Source organism: Triticum urartu, chromosome 4 (genome assembly GCF_003073215.2).
Source record: "Triticum urartu cultivar G1812 chromosome 4, Tu2.1, whole genome shotgun sequence".
NCBI classification, from domain to species: domain Eukaryota; kingdom Viridiplantae; phylum Streptophyta; class Magnoliopsida; order Poales; family Poaceae; genus Triticum; species Triticum urartu.
Genome location: NC_053025.1, coordinates 64,148,348 through 64,168,441, shown reverse-complemented (window position 1 = coordinate 64,168,441; position 20,094 = coordinate 64,148,348).

Sequence of the window (20,094 nt, the reverse complement as noted above, 5' to 3'; positions counted from 1 at the left end):
GAATCGACCGGCATAGCTGGCGGTGGAGAGAGAGGAGATGCTTTGTTTGCAACAAGGGTTATGTGCGACTGCAGCAAAGCTTTTGTTGCGGAGCCGCAAATACTTTTTTTGCAACAAGGCTCTTGTTTCTGTTGAGAAATTAAGCAATTGTTTGATTAATTTTGAAGTGCTAGTGATCGACTAGAGGGGAGTGAATAGGCGATTTTTAAGAAAGTCTTCAAAACATGAGAGTTTCGAAGACAAACGATAGAAATAAACATATTACCATGCAGCGGAAGGTAGACTACACTAAGCAAGCCATAGTCAAGTATTCAATGAAGTAAAAGCACAATGACTAATAGCAGCTAGGCAGTATAGATCAGGTAGAAGATAGTATGAAGCCAATCAGAACAAGCATTCACTCAGTGAAGACAAAAGATAATGCAAACAGGCAATGACTTCACAAGGACCAACTGTAAATAAAGAGATGGGAAGGATAGAACTAGTGACTCGTTGAAGATAATGATTTGTTGGACCAGTTCCAGTTGCTGTGACAACTGTACGTCTGGTTAGGGAGGCTGAGATTCAACTCAGAAGACCGTGTCTTCACCTTATTCCCCTTGAGCTAAGGACACCCAGTCCTCGCCCAATCACTCTGGTAAATCTTCAAGGTAGACTTCCAAACCTTCACAGACTTCGTTCACCGGCAATCCACAATAACTCTTGGATGCTCAGAACGCGACGCCTAACCGGCTGGAGGATTCACAGTCCTCAAGTGTAATAAGTCGTCAGATCACACAGACAGGAAGACTTAAGTGATGCCTAACACTCTTTGGCTCTGGGTGTTTAGCGCTTTATCCTCGCAAGGAATTCTCTCTCAAAGGCTTCGAGGTGAGTTGCTCTCAAACGACAAAAGCCGTACACTAACTCTAAGCAGCCAACCGTTTATGGTTGTAGGGGGTGGGCTATTTATAGCCACTAGGCAACCCAACCTGATTTGTCCGAAATGACCATGGGTCACCAACGAACTGACACGTGTTCCAACGGTCAGATTTCAAACACACACGGCAACTTTACTTGGGCTACAAGCAAAGCTGACTTATCCAGCTCTGGATAAGATTTGCTCTCATTGTCTTCGCTCGAAGACATAGGATTTTGGTTAAGCATCACTTCAGTCATTCTGACTGGTTCTCTTGGACCCCACTTAATAGTATGGTGGTTCCTATGACTCAACAAAGAAGAAAAAGAACGATGAAACAACTAAGTCTTCGCGCTCCATAGTCTTCACGCGATGTCTTCTCTTGTCATAGTCTTCAATGTGAATGTCTTCACATACCACGTTTGACTTCAATGTCTTCATACATTTTTAGGGGTCATCTCTGGTAGGAAAACCGAATCAATGAGGGACTTCTACCTGTGTTATCCTGCAATTCTCACAAACACATTAGTCCCTCAACCAGGTTTGTCGTCAATACTCCAAAACCAACTAGGGGTGGCACTAGATGCACTTACAATCTCCCCCTTTTTGTGATTGATGACAAACTGGTTGAAGTTTTCAACGGGGAATAAAATATGTGAAATTGTAAAGGATAGAGTATTGTCCTCATAAGTGGCAAAGGCTCCCCCTGAAGATGTGCATATAAGTAATTTGCTCTTGGAATGCAAATGCACATGGCAGGTTGTACTTGTGGAGATCCTCTTCAACTTATAATGACAATTCATCATGCATGATTTGATGTAACGAAGATAATGACATGCATAATAAAAAATGGACGTCTACCAAATGACCATCGAGTTTAAGCGTCACAACTCGAAGAACCAAATGTATCGAAGAGCAAGAGTTGTAAGCACTTGGCAAAAGTAGCAAAAGGTAAAGCAACCACCCATATGGACCCGCTTGAAGACTATCAACTCATATGCTTCTCCCCCTTTTGTCAGTAAGGACCAAAAAGGTTTGAAGACATAGAGCGCCTACTCGTTCCCATGAGGTGCAAGCGAGGCAGCAGGGTCGTCATTGAGGTCCGGTGGTGCAGAAGAACTTGGTGCAGTGTCGACACGCACTGAACTTGGAGGAGGTGAGGTTGCATCATCTTGGTCATCAATGACTCTGGCATTCACTGTCGCAGCTGAGGACGAATAGTCAGAGTCTTCAAGTGAGGGAGTCCGACGCAAGTGAGCATTCCTGGGAGGAGTTGAGTCAAACTTGAGTCTTTCGGTGAAGCCATCGTCTTGCAGATCAGCTTCAGCACTAAGCAATGTCAAACTCTTCCACGACCTCCGACAAGTTTCATGAGTGACAAAGGCATTCTTGGTGGCAAGATTGTGAATGCGGTTGACATCCACCAAGAGGCTTTGCATCTGACGCTTGAGCCAGTTGTGATGCTTGTCCTGTTTCTGGTGTAGCGCGATGAGAAGCTCTCGGTCATTGAGAACATGAGATCGCCTTCGAGGTCTTTGCGCAATGGTGCTTCCAGTGGCGTCAGTTTGAGTACGAGGGGCACGTGTGTTGCCAGCCAAGGGATAAACACGCGAGACTGCCTGAACTCCTTTAATGGGTTGGGTGAAGCTTTGGTGATCAACATTGTGAAGATAAATGGGATCCTTAGCAGGCTCTGGGTAAATAGCTTCAACAGACAGATCAACCTCTGGCAAGAAGACAAGATGATTGCGCGCAGACGGCTGATAGTTAATGGCAGAGTGAAGCTTGATAAGTTGCATTACCCATGGAGCATAGAACTTCAGACCAAAAATGTCGGAGCCAGATGCAACCAACTGCCTAATGAAGAAGTCTTGAGCATTGAAGCTGATGCCATTGAAGATGTAGAAAACCAAAGTCTTCATTGCTCCTTCAAGCTTCGCTGCAGATGAATGCCCTTTAATGGGCCATAGAGTTTTTCTGATGATATGATAAATGGTGCGAGGCAGATACTCTAGGTCTTCAACAAAGAATTCAGATGGGTAGTCAGCGTCGTGAGGAAAAGGCTTCATCATGCTCAACATTTGGCTCATGTTGGGTTCTGGCTTCTGAAAAATGCTCTCCAAAGCATTCTGGTGTTGTTGGCAATCTGGCTCGTAGTATTCACCAGGAGTAGGCAGGCCTGTGAGCTCAGTGATATCAAGAGCTTTGGCTTCACGATGGATATTGCCTGTCATCCACTTAAGGATCCAAGTCTTTAGATCCCTGTTGTAGCCTCAAATGTGAAGAGTTGCATAGAACTGTACCAGAAGCTCTTCATTCCAGTGTTCCTTATCTGTGACAAACTGCAGCAGTCCAGCATCTCTGAAGCAATCCAACGCTTCTTCAAGGCAGGGCAGGCCAGCTATAGCTTCAGTGTCGAGAAGCATATGTGGAAATATGCGCCCTTGATTGTATAAGATGCAGGAATAGTAGCTGCGCTGCTGATAGCTCCAGAACCGATCTGATGAAATGCGAGGTTTGGTGTAAGGGTTCTTGGCACTGTTGAAGAAGGTGTTGTGTGCCACGAAGCCATTCACATTGAAGACCCCAGGTGAAGTTGCAGTGCCTGGGAATCATGGAAGTCTTGGCTTGGGCTTCTGGACGGGAGGTCTGTGCTCGATATGATAGTCAAATTGTGGACCCATAGCAGGTGGAGGAACCAGAATGGGCCATCGGACCATAACAAGCTGACCACGATCAAATGCCAGCTCAATTGTATGAGGTCTTGGAGGGGGTATGAAAGTGCTAGTGATCGACTAGAGGGGGGGGGGTGAATAGGCGATTTTTATGAAAGTCTTCAAAACATGGAAGTTTCGAAGACAAACGATAGAAATAAACCTATTACCATGCAGCGGAAGGTAGACTTCACTTAAGCAAGCCATAGTCAAATATTCAATGAAGTGAAAGCACAATGACTAATAGCAGCTAGGCAGTTTAGATCAGATAGGAAGATAGTGTGAAGCTAATCAGAACAAGCAGTCACTCAGTGAAGTCAAATGGTAATGCAATCATACAATGACTTCACCAGGGCCAACCGTAAGTAAAGGAGAGGGAAGGATGAAACCAGTGACTCGTTGAAGACAATGATTTGTTGGACCAGTTCCAGTTGCTGTGACAACTGTACGTCTGGTGAGGGAGGCTGAGATTCAACTCAGAAGACCGCGTCTTCACCTTATTCCCCTTGAGCTAAGGACACCCAGTCCTCGCCCAATCACTCTGGTAAGTCTTCAAGGTAGACTCCCAAACCTTCACAGACTTCGTTCACCGGTGATCCACAATGACTCTTGGATGCTCAGAACGCGACGCCTAACCGGCTGGAGGATTCACAGTCCTCAAGTGTAATAAGTCTTCAGATCACACAGACAGGAAGACTTCGGTGATGCCTAACACTCTTTGGCTCTGGGTGGTTAGGGCTTTATCCTCGCAAGGAATTCTCTCTCAAAGGCTTCGATGTGGGTTGCTCTCAAACGACAAAAGCTGTACACTAACTCTGAGCAGCCAACCGTTTATGGTTGTAGGGGTGGGCTATTTATAGCCACTAGGCAACCCGACCTGATTTGTCCGAAATGACCCTGGGTCACTAAGGAACTGACACGTGTTCCAATGGTCAGATTTCAAACACACACGACAACTTTACTTGGGCTACAAGCAAAGCTGACTTATCCAGCTCTGGATAAGATTTGCTCTCATTGTCTTCGCTCGAAGACATAGGATTTTGGTTAAGCATCACTTCAGTCATTCTGACTGGTTCTCTTGGACCCCACTTAACAGTACGGTGGTTCCTATGACTCAACAAAGAAAAAAACACAGAACGACGAAACTGCTAAGTCTTCGCGCTCCATAGTCTTCACGCGATGTCTTCTCTTGTCATAGTCTTTAATGTGAATGTCTTCACATACCACCTTTGACTTCAATGTCTTCATACATTTTTAGGGGTCATCTCTGGTAGGAAAACTGAATCAATGAGGTACTTCTACTTGTGTTATCCTGCAATTCTCACAAACACATTAGTCCCTCAACCAGGTTTGTCGTCAGTACTTCAAAACCAACTAGGGGTGGCACTAGATGCACTTATAATCTCCCCCTTTTTGGTGATTGATGACAAACTGGTTGAAGTTTTCAACGGGGAATAAAATATGTGAAATTGTAAAGGATAGGGTATTGTCTTCATAAGTTGCAAGGCCCCCCCCTGAAGATGTGCATATAAGTAATTTGCTTTAGGAATGCAAATGCACATGGCAGGTTGTACTTGTGGAGATCCTCTTCAACTTATGACGACAATTCATCATGCATGAAAGGTATGTGAAGATAATGACATGCATAATGAAAAATGGACGTCTGCAGAATGACCTAAGTGCGGAAGTTATCATCGCACATGCGATATTTATCATCGCATCATAGAATAGCAAATAAGTAGCAGACGACCATCGAGTTTGAGTGTTACAACTCAAAGAACCAAATGTATCAAAACACGAGAGTTGTAAACACTAGGCAAAATATAAAACCACCGCCCATATGGACCCGCTTGAGGACTATCAAACTCATATGCTTCTCCCCCTTTTGTCAGTAAGGACCAAAAAGGTTTGAAGACATAGAGCACCTACTCGTTCCCATGAGGAGTTGGTGAAGTAGCATGGTCGTCGGAGTTGGTTGGCGGTGCAGACAAACTCGGTGCAGTGGTGATTTGCGCTGAAGGTGGTGAAGTAGCATCGTCTTCATCATTGATGACACGTGCATTCACTATTGCAGCAGAGGAGGAGAACTCAGAGTCTTCAAGAGACGGAGTACACCGCAGCAAGGTCCTTCTTGGAGGTGTTGAGTCAAACTTGAAGCGTTCAGAGAAACCATCATCTTGAAGATCATCTTCAGAACACATAAGCGTCAGCCCTTTCCATGTACGCCGACAAGTTTCATGGGCGACAAAGGCATTCTTGGTGGCAAGGTTGCGAATCATGTTTACGTCCACCAAGAGGCTTTGCATTTGGCGCTTCAGCCAGTCATGATGCTTATCCCGTTTCTGATGAAGGGCAACCAGAAGCTCTCGGTCATTGAGAACACAAGATCGCTTCTTGGGCCGTTGTGCAATGGTGCTTTCAGTGGCTTCAGTGAGGGCACGATGAGGTGCACGTGTAGTACCAGCCAGAGGATAAACACGAGTGACTGCTGGGTCGCCTTCAATGTGTTGTGAGAAATTTTGCTTATCAACATTCTGAGAGACTAAGGGGCTCCTTGGCAGGCTCTGGATAGATGGCTTCAACTGACATATCGACGTCAGGCAGAAAAATCCGATGATTGCAAGCAGAGGGCTGATAGGTGACAACTGAGTGTAGTTTGATCAGACGCATAATCCATGGAGCGTAAAACTTCAAGCTAAAGAGATCAGATCCTGATGCAGCAAGTTGGCGGATGAAGAAGTCTTGTGCATTGAAGCTTTTGCCGTGAAGAATATGGAAGACTAAAGTCTTCATTGCACCTTCCAGCTTTGCATGTGGAGAATGTCCTTTGATGGGCCAGAGAGTGCGCCTTATGATGTGATAGATAGTGCGTGGCAGATACTCAAGGTCTTCAACAAAGAACTCCTTAGGATATTCAGCATCTGGAGGCAAAGGCTTCATCATGCTAAGCATCTGACTCATGTTGGGTTCAGGCTTGTGAAAAATGCTTTCCATAGCAGCACTGTGAAGCTGACAACCAGGTTCATAAAGATCTCCTGGAGTGGGCAGGCCGGTGAGCTCAATGATATCAAAGGCTTTGGCTTCATGATGAACATTGCCTGTCATCCACTCAAGGACCCAAGTCTTCAGATCCCTGTTGTAGCCACGAATATGAAGAGTGGCATAGAATTGGAGCAGCAATTCTTCGTTCCAGTGCTCCTTGTCAGTGACGAACTGCAACAAGCCAGATTCTGTGAAGCAATCCAACACTTCTTCCAAATAGGGCAGACTAGTTATGGCTTCAGTCTCAAGATACATATGGGGAAAATGCGACCTTGATTGTACAAGATGCATGAGTAATAACTGCGCTACTGATAGCTCCAGAACCGATCAGAAGATATTCTTGCCTTAGAGTAGGGGTTCTTGGTGCTATTGAAGAAGGTGTTGTGTGCTTTGAAGCCATTGATATTGAATGATCCGGGTGCAGATACAGTGCCTGGAAACCTAGGCAGCCTTGGCATTGGCTTCTGAACCTGAGGCCTGCGCTCGACGTGATAGTCAAATTGGGGACCAACAGCAGGTGGAGGAACAAGAAGAGGCCATTTGACAGTGATAAGCTGACCATAGTTGTATGCTTGCTCAATAGTATGTGGCCTTGGTGGCGGAACAGGAGCGGTGGCATCAACAGAGGCGTCAGGCAGCATATCTGTTACAGGTGCATCATTGGCTTCACTGGCTTCTGGCACAGTGTTAGGTGCAGGCTCCACATTGTCTTCAGCCATGACCACGTCATTGGCTTCAGTGGTGTTAGTGGTGGCAGCCTCAGGATTCTCAACCTCCACTTGAGGAGCTGGAGGGTCGGGCACTGACACATTCACTTCAGGAACAACTTCTTCAGTGATGGGGGAAGTAGGGACACGTTCTTCTGCTTGTTTTTCTTTGGCTGATGCAACTGGATTGTCTTCAGCAACTTTAGCTTCAAACTCGGAGACGTTCACAGTAGGAGTGGCTTCGGGGAACACCTGACGTGCAACAGATTGGTGGTGCACTTCTCCTTCTGAAATGCTCGAAAGAGGGACTTGGGGCCTTGGTCCTTTGCGAAGCCTGCGTAACGCTGGCGACTCCTGTGTAGATGGAGTTGGCTGGGCCTCAAAGTCATCCTCTTCTTCTTGCACTGGTGGGGTGACTTGTTGGGGAATACTAGGGGTTTCTTGTTGTTGTGGGTGATCAGCCCATGATGCATCCTGAGCAATTGACGTTAGATAACGACCAATGCTGATGAGTTCGCTGTTCGTGAGAACAGGCGATGATACCAAGTTGTGCTCGATCTGAGGAAGAACTACATCATCTTCAACATTGTCATGGTGACCAATGTCTTCAGCAGCGGTGGGTTCAACTACCGGAAAGTCTTCAGCTTCAGGAGCCTCTGTGGAAGCAGGCTCATGAACTATCATCCGTCATTCTTGATGCGAAGAGTTAGGACGAGCAACCGAGATGGGCTCGACAACAAGGGGCTCTGTGGGAGCAGCCCGATCTTTCTTGGTTTTGCGCTTCTTCTTGGAGGGAGCGACATCAGAAGCTTCAGGATTTTTCCTCTTTCTGGCTTCAGCCTCGGCAGCCCTTGTCTTCTTCAGGTCTGAAGCGGTGGAAGTGACCTTTGGCTTTGAGCCGGACATGCTGCTTGGGAAGACAATGCGAGGTTCTTCCTGCCTTGAAGGTGCAGATTTGTCAGTCGATGGCTTCTTCTTCTTCTTTGCAGCCATTCTAGGGTTGATGTTAGGACGCCCAAGAGCCTTGCGCTTCTCAGCTTCATTGTAGGCTTGCACGCACTTGTCAGCCAGACTCTTCATGCGCTCATGAGAACCTTTAGCTTCTTCTCGTTTCTTGAGAAAGGCTTCCTTGAGCTCGTGCAGCATAACCTTAAAGTTTTTGACATCTTGCACGCTGAGCTTTGCCATGTGCTTCTTGAACTGAGCTTTCTCATAGTCGATCTTTTGCTCCAGTTCAACGATGCGCTGAGCTAGAGCTAGCTCAGAAGCAATGGCGCCCGTGAAAGAGACGCCGAGGCCAATTGGAAGTTGCAGATCGTCAAAGCTGAGATTGGGGGTTTCAAACCACTCATCAATGAAGTTGTGGATGATTGCCACGTCAAAGAGAGGCAAATTATTGAAGATTTCTGCTTCTTCCTTGCTCTTAATCAGTTGCTCAAGAGCGTCATCTGCAAGATCTTCATCACTAGACAGGTCAATGTGTTCGTCTCGCAGAATGGCAGCAGCGGTCAATGCCTGATCAGTATTCTTTTTCATCTCCGTCTTCTTGGAGATACGTGATAGATCTTTAGACTGCACACTGTCTTTAGGACGTGCAGTACCCAGTGGCTTCACATGTGAAGCTTTTGGAGGAGCAGTTGACTTTGAAGCTCTAGCCTTCTTTGGCTTCTGCGACTTTGGAGCAGGAGCTGGGGCTTCACCAGTGTCAGCATCATCATCAGAATGATCTACTTTGGCACCTTGAACAGAAATGTGAGTGATAAGACCATCAAGGTTGTAGAAAGGTCCGATGATATTGGGTTCAGCATCGCGTGTGCCGTCAGCCCGTGGAGCAGAAGGACCAGGGTTGAAGTCTAGGCCCAATGACTTCTTGTTTTCCTTGGCCGATGCCTTTGCGTGCTGGAAGTTGCGCTTGAAGAGATTATCGTCATGACACCAGAGCAGTGATGATGGGTCGGCATTGTCAAGCTGTGGTCCTCGTACCATACAGGGATAGAAACCCTGAGCAATAGCTTCAGCTCTGTTCTTGGGTTGAAGGTTTTGGAAGAGAATGTCACCACAAGGACTCTTGATGGCATTCTTCTCAGCATACTCCTGGGTCACAAACTTGTATTTGAACCATTGTTCGGCCCAATATCTTCGAATCCATTGGATTCGTGTCTTGCGCTGATTGTAATCCTCTTCTGGATCTGTCTTGTACAGCTCTGAGAGGTCATCAGGCAGATCTCTTGATGTTCCCCCTTGACGCTATCTGCCACCCTTCCTTGCTGATTTCTCTGTAGCCATGAACTTCAAACTGAATGACTTCAACACGTTCAAAGGCTTCAAGGGCTTCCGCTTGCTGGTCAAACAGGAACTGGCTTCAGGAGAGTTAATGTGATGCTGTAAGAATTCTGCAAACGAATGCAGACTATGAGAACCAAGGGATTCTCCCACGGACATGTACCTATGACAGCATTAGAGATGCGAGGGAAGGGGAGAGGTCATATGCATTCTCAGAAGATTTTGAAGGTAAATCGGTTTGAAGACATTGACCTCATTAGTGCGAAGACATTCACTTATGTGTTTGGGTTGGTTCTAGATTTGTACGAATCCAGGAATAGGCACAAGTGAGGAATCTAACTCTTTATGAAGCTTAAGTGAATATACTAGGCATTATATGAGATACAGACAGGATAGATCTAACATTGAGTAGGTGTAAGTGAATCTAGTTCCACCCCTAGTTGGTTTTGGAGTATTGACGACAAACCTAGTTGAGGGACTAATGTGTTTGTGAGAATTGTAGGATAACACCGGTAGAAGTCCCTCATTGATTCGGTTTTCCTACCAGAGATGACCCCTAAAAATGTATGAAGACATTGAAGTCAAAGGTGGTATGTGAAGACATTCACCTTGAAGACTATGACAAGAGAAGACATCGCATGAAGACTATGGAGCGCGAAGACTTAGATCTTTCGTAGTTCTTTTTCTTCTTTGTTGAGTCATAGGAACCACCGTACTGTTAAGTGGGGTCCGAGAGAACCAGTCAGAATGACTGAAGTGATGCTTAACCAAAATCCTATGTCTTCGAGTGAAGACTATGAGAGCGAATCTTGTCCAGAGTTGGACAAGTCAGCTTTGCTTGTAGCCCAAGTAAAGTTGCCGTGTGTGTTTGAAATCTGACCGTTGGAACACGTGTCAGTTCCTTAGTGACCCAGGGCCATTTCGGACAAATCAGGTCGTGTTGCCTAGTGTCTATAAATAGCCCACCCCCTACAACCATAAACAGTTGGCTGCTCGGAGTTAAAGTACGGCTGTTGTCGTTTGAGAGCAACCCACCTCGAAGCCTTTGAGAGAGAATTCCTTGCGAGGATAAAGTCCTAACCACCTAGAGCCAAAGAGTGTTAGGCATCACTTAAGTCGTCCTGTCTGTGTGATCTGAAGACTTATTACACTTGAGGACTGTGAATCCTCCAGCCGGTTAGGCGTCGCGTTCTGAGCATCCAAGAGTCATTGTGGATCGCCCCTGAACAAAGTCTGTGAGGGTTTGGGAGTCTACCTTGAAGACTTACCAGAGTGATTGGGCGAGGTCTGCGTGACCTTAGCTCAAGGGGAATACGGTGAGGACTAAGGGTTCTGACCTGCGTGTTCAGGACTGGGTGTCCGGGACTATGTGTCCTCAGATTTAAATACCTAGCCGCCCTAACCAGACGTACAGTTGTCACAGCAACTGGAACTGGTCCAACAAATCATTGTCTTCAATGAGTCACTGGTTTCATCCTTCCCTTCCCTTTACTTACTGTTGGTCCTTGTGAAGTCATTGCATGATTGCATTATCTTTTGTATTCACTGAGTGACTGCTTGTTCTGATTGGCTTCACAATATCTTCCTACCTGATCCTTACTGCCTAGCTGCTATTAGTCATTGTGCTTTCACTTCTTTGGTTACTTGACTAAGGTTTGCCTAGTGTAGTCTACCTTCCGCTGCGTGGTAATAGGTTTACTTCTATCGTTTGTCTTCGAAACTTCCATGTTTTGAAGACTTTCATAAAAATCGCCTATTCATCCCCCCTCTAGTCGATCACTAGCACTTTCAGTAGGCAGAAACCACTTTCGGTGAAGAGGATGAATCTCTTAGGATCAACAAGATGGTAAAAAGGAGAGTTTTATTTACCACACGATGAACTGCTAGATGGGAAGAATAGGAGACCGAGCAGTTCAATCCACCGTGCCCTAACTTGGCGACGGAGGACACCTACGGCGGCTGTGGAGAGGACGAAGACCGCAGCCGGCGTGAGGACGGCGTTGGTGAAGTCGCGGCAGCTAAGCGCTTCATCGCCAGTGTCGTCGAGAGCTAGCGGTGACGCTAGGGTTTTGTGCGAGAGTGGAAGAAAGGATAATGACTGTGGTGAGGCATGTATTTATAGGGATAGGGACGGCATAGTGTTATTACACAGGTGCCCTTGGCGATTCACATCTGAAGGACACGTGGCTATCATGCAACACATCGGAGGTTGTTCCACGTTCCCACGCACGCCTGGATTGTTGGGTGGTTGTTCCCACTTCTCCGGGTTTCAGGTGAAAGGATTTAGCATTGAAAACGGATTAATGTTTGTCTCTGTGTCTTCTGCTGACAAGGACGCAGAGAAGACATTCAACAGTTTCAATAGAATGCATATGACTTGGACAGATAGAGGTTGAGATAGAGAGCATAGAGAGATTAGGGTCCGATCACATTCACTTAGTTCAAAAAATTCAACAAGGAAGACATAGCTATAAGTGAATGCTGTAGAGGATAGAACACAAATATGTATATATCAGAAGACAATCAAATCAGCATAGTGAAGATAATCATGAAGACAAGTTGAAATTGAAGACAATCCAAATGTGAAGACATAGCAGATGTAACGCCATGAGTAAAACACTTCAAATATAAGAATTTGGTGGTGGCGTTACCCATCGTATAGGAAGTATTAGACCCAGACACGGCGCACAATTATCGTGGCGCTCTGAAGTCAAGTTCCACGTTAATATATTCACACTCAGAATGTAAGTCTTCATTGATTGAAGATATACTTTACTTCGTGTGTTGCACCTCCATGTCATCAACATGCTTAAGTGTTAGGATGTGTGCCTGATCACAGGACATTTGAGGATTCCAAGATATTTAGCTCACACCGTAACTTGCAAAACCTCTTCTCATCCAAGGGTTTGGTGAAGATATCTGCCAATTGCTCTTCAATGTTGACATGCATGATATCAATATCTTCCTTCATAACATGATCTCTGAGAAAGTGATGACGAATTTCAATGTGCTTTGTCTTCGAGTGCTGAACTGGGTTGTTGGCAATCTTGATGGCGCTTTCGTTGTCGCAGTAGAGTGGCACTTGCTTCAGATGAATGCCATAGTCTTTGAGTGTTTGCTTCATCCATAGAAGTTGGGCGCAGCAAGATTCAGCAGCAATGTATTCGGATTCAGCAGTGGAGAAAGATACACAATTCTGCTTCTTTGAAGACTGAGGGAGTCCTGGGTTAGGGGGTGTTCGGATAGCCGGACTATACCTTCAGCCGGACTCCTGGGCTATGAAGATACAAGATTGAAGACTTCGTCCCATGTCCGGGAGGGACTTTCCTTGGCGTGGAAGGCAAGCTTGGCGATACGGATATGTAGATCTCCTACCATTGTAACCGACTCCATGTAACCCTAACCCTATCCGATGTCTATATAAACCGGAGGGTTTTAGTCCGTAGGACAATGTACACATCAACAATCATACCATAGGCTAACTTCTAGGGTGTAGCCTCTTCGATCTCGTGGCAGGACGTAGGGTTTTACCTCCATCGAGAGGGCCCGAACCTGGGTAAAACTTCGTGTCCCTCGCCTCCTGTTACCATGCGGCCTAGACGCACAGTTCGGGACCCCCTACCCGAGATCCGCCGGTTTTGACACCGACATTGGTGCTTTCATTGAGATTTCCTCTGTGTCGTCGCCGTCAGGCTCGATGGCTCCTATGATCATCGATAGCGATGCAGCCCAGGGTGAGACCTTCCTCCCCGGACAGATCTTCATCTTCAGCGGCTTCGCACTCCGGGCCAATTCGCTTGGCCATCTAGAGCAGATCGAAAGCTACGCCCCTGTCCGTCAGGTCAGATTTGGAAGTTTAAACTACACAGCTGACATCCGCGGGGACTTGATCTTCGACAGATTCGAGCTACTACCGAGCGCGTCGCACTGTCCCGACGAGCATGATCTAGCTCTGCCGCCGAACAGTGCCCTAGAGGCCGCACCCACATCGGCTTCGACCCTTAATTCGGAGCCAACCGTGCCGATCGAGGATGGGCGGTTGGACGCCACCTCGGGGGCTGCGATCCCAACGGCGATTGAGCCGAACACCAGCCCCGTACTCTGCGAGACTCGTGACTCCAAGGAGCCGGACTCCTCTCCGGACTCCGAACCATCTGCGCCCCTGCCGATCGAATCCGATTGGGCGCCGGTCATGGAGTTTACTGCCGCGAACATCTTCCAGCACTCGCCTTTCGGCGATATTCTAAAGACACTAAAGTCTCTCTCTTTATCTGGAGAGCCCTGGCCGAACTACGGTCAGCAAGGTTGGGGTACGGACGATGAAGAAATTCAAAGCCCACCCACCACCCACTTCGTAGCCACCGTCGACGATTTAATCGACATGCTCGACCTCGACTCCGAAGACATCGACGGTATGGACGCCGATGAAGGAGACGATGAATGTCGGTGTCAAAACCGGCGGATCTCGGGTAGGGGGTCCCGAACTGTGCGTCTAGGACGGATGGTAACAGGAGGCACGGAACACGATGTTTTACCCAGGTTCGGGCCCTCTTGATGGAGGTAAAACCCTACGTCCTGCTTGATTAATATTGATGATATGGGTAGTACAAGAGTAGATCTACCACGAGATCAAGGAGGCTAAACCCTAGAAGCTAGCCTATGGTATGATTGTTGTATGATGTGTCGGATTTCGGGTTCCGGCAGACCCTTGAGGTTCGAATACTGGGGTGTGCACGGAGATTTCGCCTCCTACCTACCTGCACCCCTCCGTCTCGCTAAGATCTAAGCTATGGAAAGAACAACACGAGAGACACAGGGTTTATACTGGTTCGGGCCACCGTTGTGGTGTAATACCCTACTCTTATGTGTGGCGTGGTGGATTGCCTCTTGAGCTGATGATGATGAACAATACAAGGAAGAACAGCCTCGCGAGGGTTTGTTCTTGGCTGGGGCGATGAACTGCTGGGAGGAGTTCAGTCACCCTTCTCTCTCTCTCTCCGATTGATGATACTCTCTTCTTTGTCCTTAGCCTCCCTTCCTGATCTCGATCCAAAAAACTCCTCCCCCTCTGTGGGTGGCTGGTCCTATTTATAGAGGCCCTGGTCCTCTTCCCAAATATCGAGCGAGAAGGGAGCCAACAATGGTGGGCTAATTTGAAGGGGGACAGCTAGTACCAGCTATCCTGACAAAAGTAGTCTTCGCCTGCACAAAGCTCTGGTGGTGACGCCGTCTTGGGATCCATGATGACCTCCGTCTTGCAGTCCTCCTGGTCTTGGTCTTGTTGCACCGAAATGGCAACCTTTGCCTAATGCCTTGGTACTCCGCGGCTGCGCTTGCTTCCTTTGCACCAAAGAGGAAAGGAGGACACTGCACGGGCTCGCACCCGCCTAGCGCCCTTGGTCGTCATGGCTTGCATCATGGGCACCTCGTGAGGTACCCCGCCTTGATCTCTCCGCCTCCTCGCGAGCCAGCCTGATGAGGCCGTGCCTGAGGAAGCTCCGTGTCGTCCGCCCCGCGAGGCTTGGCCCCTCGCGAGGGTCTTGGGTCTGTGTTGATGAAGATGGGCCGTGCCGGGCCCCCCTTTGAGCCACGCCGCAGGCAGGCAAGTCTGGGGGCCCCCGTTCCCAGAACGCCGACAGTAGCCCCCGGGCCCAAGGCGCGCACGGACTTGGCCGTGCAGGGAGGCGGAAGGGTAAGGGCAAAGCGCCGCGGGCCCTAACAGCCTGCGGCCTTGGGCGCCGCGTGGCGGTTGACTGGACGTGGGTGCCTCAGCAAATGCACGAGTTGATAAGGGAGCGGCATCTGCCCAGGCTTTGCTTTTTGCTTTCTCTGGTTGCTGCTCAGATCCCCTTTCTTGCGCCTCTCCTTCCTTCCTCCAGAATTTCCAGATCTACTCCGACCGCGTGACCTAGGAAGCCATGGCGCCTCGTCAGTCCTCGACCGGAGCTTGGTACTCGTCTGCCCTGGACTCACCGAACGTGTCGGAGGCAAGCCTCGCCCGGTTGCGTCGGATGGCGGCGGTGCAGGGCATCGATGGGGCGAAGGTGTGCAAGGCCGGCTCCGCCACCCCTGAGGGCCAAGGGAGCACCTTCTATCCGTTCTTCGTAAGTGCCATTGCCGCTGGCCTGGTGCCTCCCTTCTCCGAGTTCTTCTTCTCTGTCCTCCGCCATTATAAGCTACAGGCTCTGCATCTCCACCCCAACTCCGTCCTTCTCCTGGCAATCTTCGCCTATTACTACGAGGCTCACGTAGGGGTGCAGCCCTCAGTGGCCTTGCTGCGCCACTACTTCTACCTCCAGACCTCTCGCGGTCCTGCTTCCGCGTGTGCGAGCTTCATCGCGTACGGTGGCGCCATTGCCATCTCAAACCCCGAGAAAAGGATTGAGGGCTTCAGGAGCAAGTGGGTCTTGGCGGATGCTGGGCGCATCCACCCTCGGCTGATCTTGCCCACGGAGCAGCCCACGAGCTCCAGCTATTGGGGTCGAGCGGAGCTCGCGGACCCCCGCGCGAAGCTGGTGTTGGAGAAGATGGACGCGGATCTGAGGCCGGCCAACATGGCGGCGGCGAAGCTGACCGGTGCGTCGCTGCTGAGGGAATTCCTGGAGCACCAGCTGGCTCTGCTTCGGCGGTACTCACTTCCGATGTGGAGGCCCATCCGAGCCCAGCGGCCTTGGCCGACGGAGATCTGGCTGCGGTCCTCCAATCTCTGGTCGGGGGCAATGTGGAGAGGTTGGAGGGCGCTCCTACCCCCTTGTTCCTCCGCGACGACTGGGAGCAGGTAGTGGAGTCCATGCCCGTCTTCAACGGGGATGGGCCCGTGCCCATGGAAACTCCCGAGGAACCGGTGGACGTGCCCTCCGACGACTCCAGCAAAGAGGAGGAAGGAGGGGAGCGGGAAAGAGGGCCTGACTCCGAGGCGACTGACGGAGAGTCGAGGGCTCCCCTCCCCCGGCGCAGGTCCTGCGTTCTCCGCCTCTCTCCGAGCGATGACGACGAGGATGACGACGAGGATGATGATGAGCAGGACGGCGGGAGCTTGCCCCCGATCCCGAAGAAAGACAGGACCGGGCTGATCTCCCGCGGGTCTGCCCCGGCCCCGAGGCGGACCGCAGACGCACCTTCCGCTTCCAAGCTCCCCAAGGTTGACCCTTCCAGCCGGCTTTCAGGCTTCAAATTTGTCCGGAGGCCGCTCGAGCTCATTGGCGACGACCCATAAGCATTTGATCCTTGTCTTTATTTCTTTTCTGCTTCTGAGGCTTGACGTCCACATCTCTTGGATAGGCTGGCGCCCGCAGCAAAGAAAATGAAGGGAGCTCCTGAGGTTCCATCCGTGGCAGCGCCTCTGCCCGCGAAGGAGGGTGACCGCGACGCACGGGCTTCTCCTGCCCGGTCGTCCTCACGAGGCCTGGCTGAGCCAGCTGGGGCGAGCTCAGCCCCCACGGCCCATGTGACTCCCGAGGTGTCCTTGCCTGCCGCCTCCACTACAGCCGTTGGGGCGCAGCAGACTCCGCCCCAGGACGCTGTGGCCGTGCTGCTGCCTTCTCCTCCTACTCCACTAGCTGCTGTCTCTCCGACTCCTTCTGCCGTTTTGGATCATGCTGCTGCTGAGCTGGACCGACTGCGGCAGGATCTTCTTGGCACCGACCCTCGCTTAGTGGTCGGGCGCTTGGATCTGGCTTCAGGATGGGTTCGCTCCGACGCTTCGATTCGGGCGGCGCTGGTCCAGGCCTCGACGACTTGCGATGAGGAGAAGCAGGTCGTCCTTGAGGCGAAGGCTGCTCGTGACGCAGCCCTGGGGGAGGCGGTCGACGTCCGTGGTCACTGCAAGGCGCTGGAGGACGAGCTACAAGGCCTGCGGGACCAGCTCGCGAAAGAGGCCCGCCTTCGCCAAGAGCAGGAAGAAGGCGTGAAGGCTCGCGAGGCAGCCGTCAAGGAGAGGGAGGTCAAGCTCAGGAAGCGCCGCAACCGCCTAGGCACGTTGGAGCAGGAGTTGGGGGCGAGGAAGGCCGAGCTGGACGACAAGGCCCTGGTTCTTGCTGAGGACCACGTGGCCTTCACGAAGATGGAGGAGAAGGCTAGCTCCTCGCTGAGGACGCTTTACGACAGCGGCCTGAAGAGCCCGCTGGCTGGCGCCGAGGACGGCCCCGCCAAGCTGCTTCCCTTCCTGGTTCGTGCTCTTGAAGATGTCACACTTGGCCTTGGCCCCACGGCCGAGGCCGAGGCGCGTGTCCTGTCTTCTACAGCACTGACGCGGGTCCTCACCCACATCTACCTTCGCGATCCCGGCGTCGACCTCGACAGCCTGCTGGAGCCAGTAAGTGGCGAGCGTGCCGCTGCCGCTGCTGAGGCCGTGAAGGGTCGCGCGGAGGCTCTGCTGGGGAAGTTCCGGGCCTTCAGCACCAAGCCGAAGCAAGGCGCTGCCGACCTCACTGCTCCGTAAGGCGAACCCACTCCGCGTTGCTCCTCCGCCGACAAGTGACTCCGTTGTGGCTCCTGTCCTGCCTTTAATTCCTGCACATGTATCATGCCTCGGGGAGGCGTTTAAACTTGCGTTTGGCATTGATATAATAGTGTGGACTATAATATTTGCTTTTGAATTCCTTGAAATTTGCGCTTTTCCTTCCTATTTGCTTATGTTCTACGCCGGCAGAGCCCGGCCCCGCACATACCTCACCCAGCGTTAGTCCCGACTGGAAACCAGGACGGGGCCAAGGAGTGAGGGGCTACGTGACAAGTTAGGCTCCTGAGTCGCGATGCTCAGGAGTCCCCCTTGGCGCACGAACAGCAAGTAGGGAGGTGTGATGTGGGTGGATCTACCGTTCTACGTCTGCAGAGCCCGGCCGCGCGCGTACCTCACCCAGCGTTAGCCTTTCGGAACTAAGGAGTGAGGGGCTACGTGACCAGTTAGGCTCCTGAGTCGCGATGCTCAGGAGTCCCCCTTGACGCTCAAACGGCCTTCGTACCTTGGCTCCACTCGGGGAGAGACGCGCGACGAACCAGGCCCGGGGGGCCTGGCTGCGCGGCGTGCGTCTGGGCGTGACCCAGGCGCAGCCCCCGTGCCCAGCCCCCTCGCGCGGCACTCCCGAGGGGAGGCGTTACGATGAGGCTAGACACTGAGCTCTGGGCTCCCTGAGGTTGATGCGGCCCGGGGGCCACCCTTAGTTGTTTATCACCAGCGCGGAGCATAGCGCTTCCGTATGTGTACGGGCATAGCCGCTCCTCGGCAGTGTCATCAGCCAGCACGGAGAATGGTGCTTCCACTGGTATGTGGGAAGGGGCCCCCCTCCGGGAGGAGCCCCCGGGGCGTGTACAGCCCCGCCCTGACACGTGGCTGGCACGGTAGGGCCTGGCGAGGTGTATCTGGGCACCCGTGAGCCAGTGCGGGACTCACGGGGCCCTACCTCTAGGCGGGTTGCGCCTGACACTGGGCCTTATCTTGTGATGTGTCCCTGCAAATTTGGTTAGATGCCGGCACTCTACGTCCTCGGGTCCCGGCCCTCGAGCTAGTCTCAGCCGTCGCTAGTATGCCAGGTCGCAATGCCGTGGACAAGGCCAGAGGGTGAGGGCTGGAGAGCCAGTAAGAGCCCTGAGTCGCGATGCTCAAGTACCCCCCCTTTAACGTGCAAGTGGTCGACATGGAGAAGAAGAGGTGCCGTGGACCGGCATCAAATAATCAAGCATGGTGGGTATAATGCATAACTGGGAATAAACGCAAATGGGATACATGCCGCTGGGTCTGGCCCGAGCGACTTGGGGATCATGCAGCCCGAGGGGCGCCCCCAATAAGGTAAGCTAACAACATGAAATAAAAGGGATACATGCCGCAGGGACGGACCCACGCGGCCTGGGAATAATGCAGCCCTGGGGGGCGCTCCTAGCTGGAAGTGAAACTTGAAAGATGTCACCTGATAACGTTGAGGACGAAGGGGTGTTGGTGTAGCAGACTCGGTGGGCTGCGGAAGCCGATCCTCACGAGCCCCCAGGCCCGGGGGCCTCGGGAGGCTCCGGAGGTGCTGGCAGCTCCCCGCGGACCATCTCCATCTCCGCCAGGGCTGCGGAACGCCTGGCCTCTTGTGCCTCCGTGATGCCCCTCATGAGGCGCTGGTACATGGCAGCCGCGTTTGGCAAGCCGTAAGGCATGCGAACGTAGCTGTGGGGTGGACCTCCGCAGCGGCCCACTCGCGAGGGCCAGTGGCGCTCCAGAGAGGCGGCTCGATTGAACCCTGGTATGTCGATGCAGATGCGCAGCCCACCATCCTCGCCTGGATGGGGAGCCACTGCTGGTAGGCGGCGGCCTCCTTTCATGACTCTTGACTCCTGTAGCTCCTGAATGGCCTTGTTGACGAACTCCTGAGGGTCTGGCTCTCCTTGCCTTACTCCTTCTTGAGGGAAACATGCTTCAAAACACGCCTCCATGCGGTGCCCAAGCGCCTCCCTCATGACCTTAGCC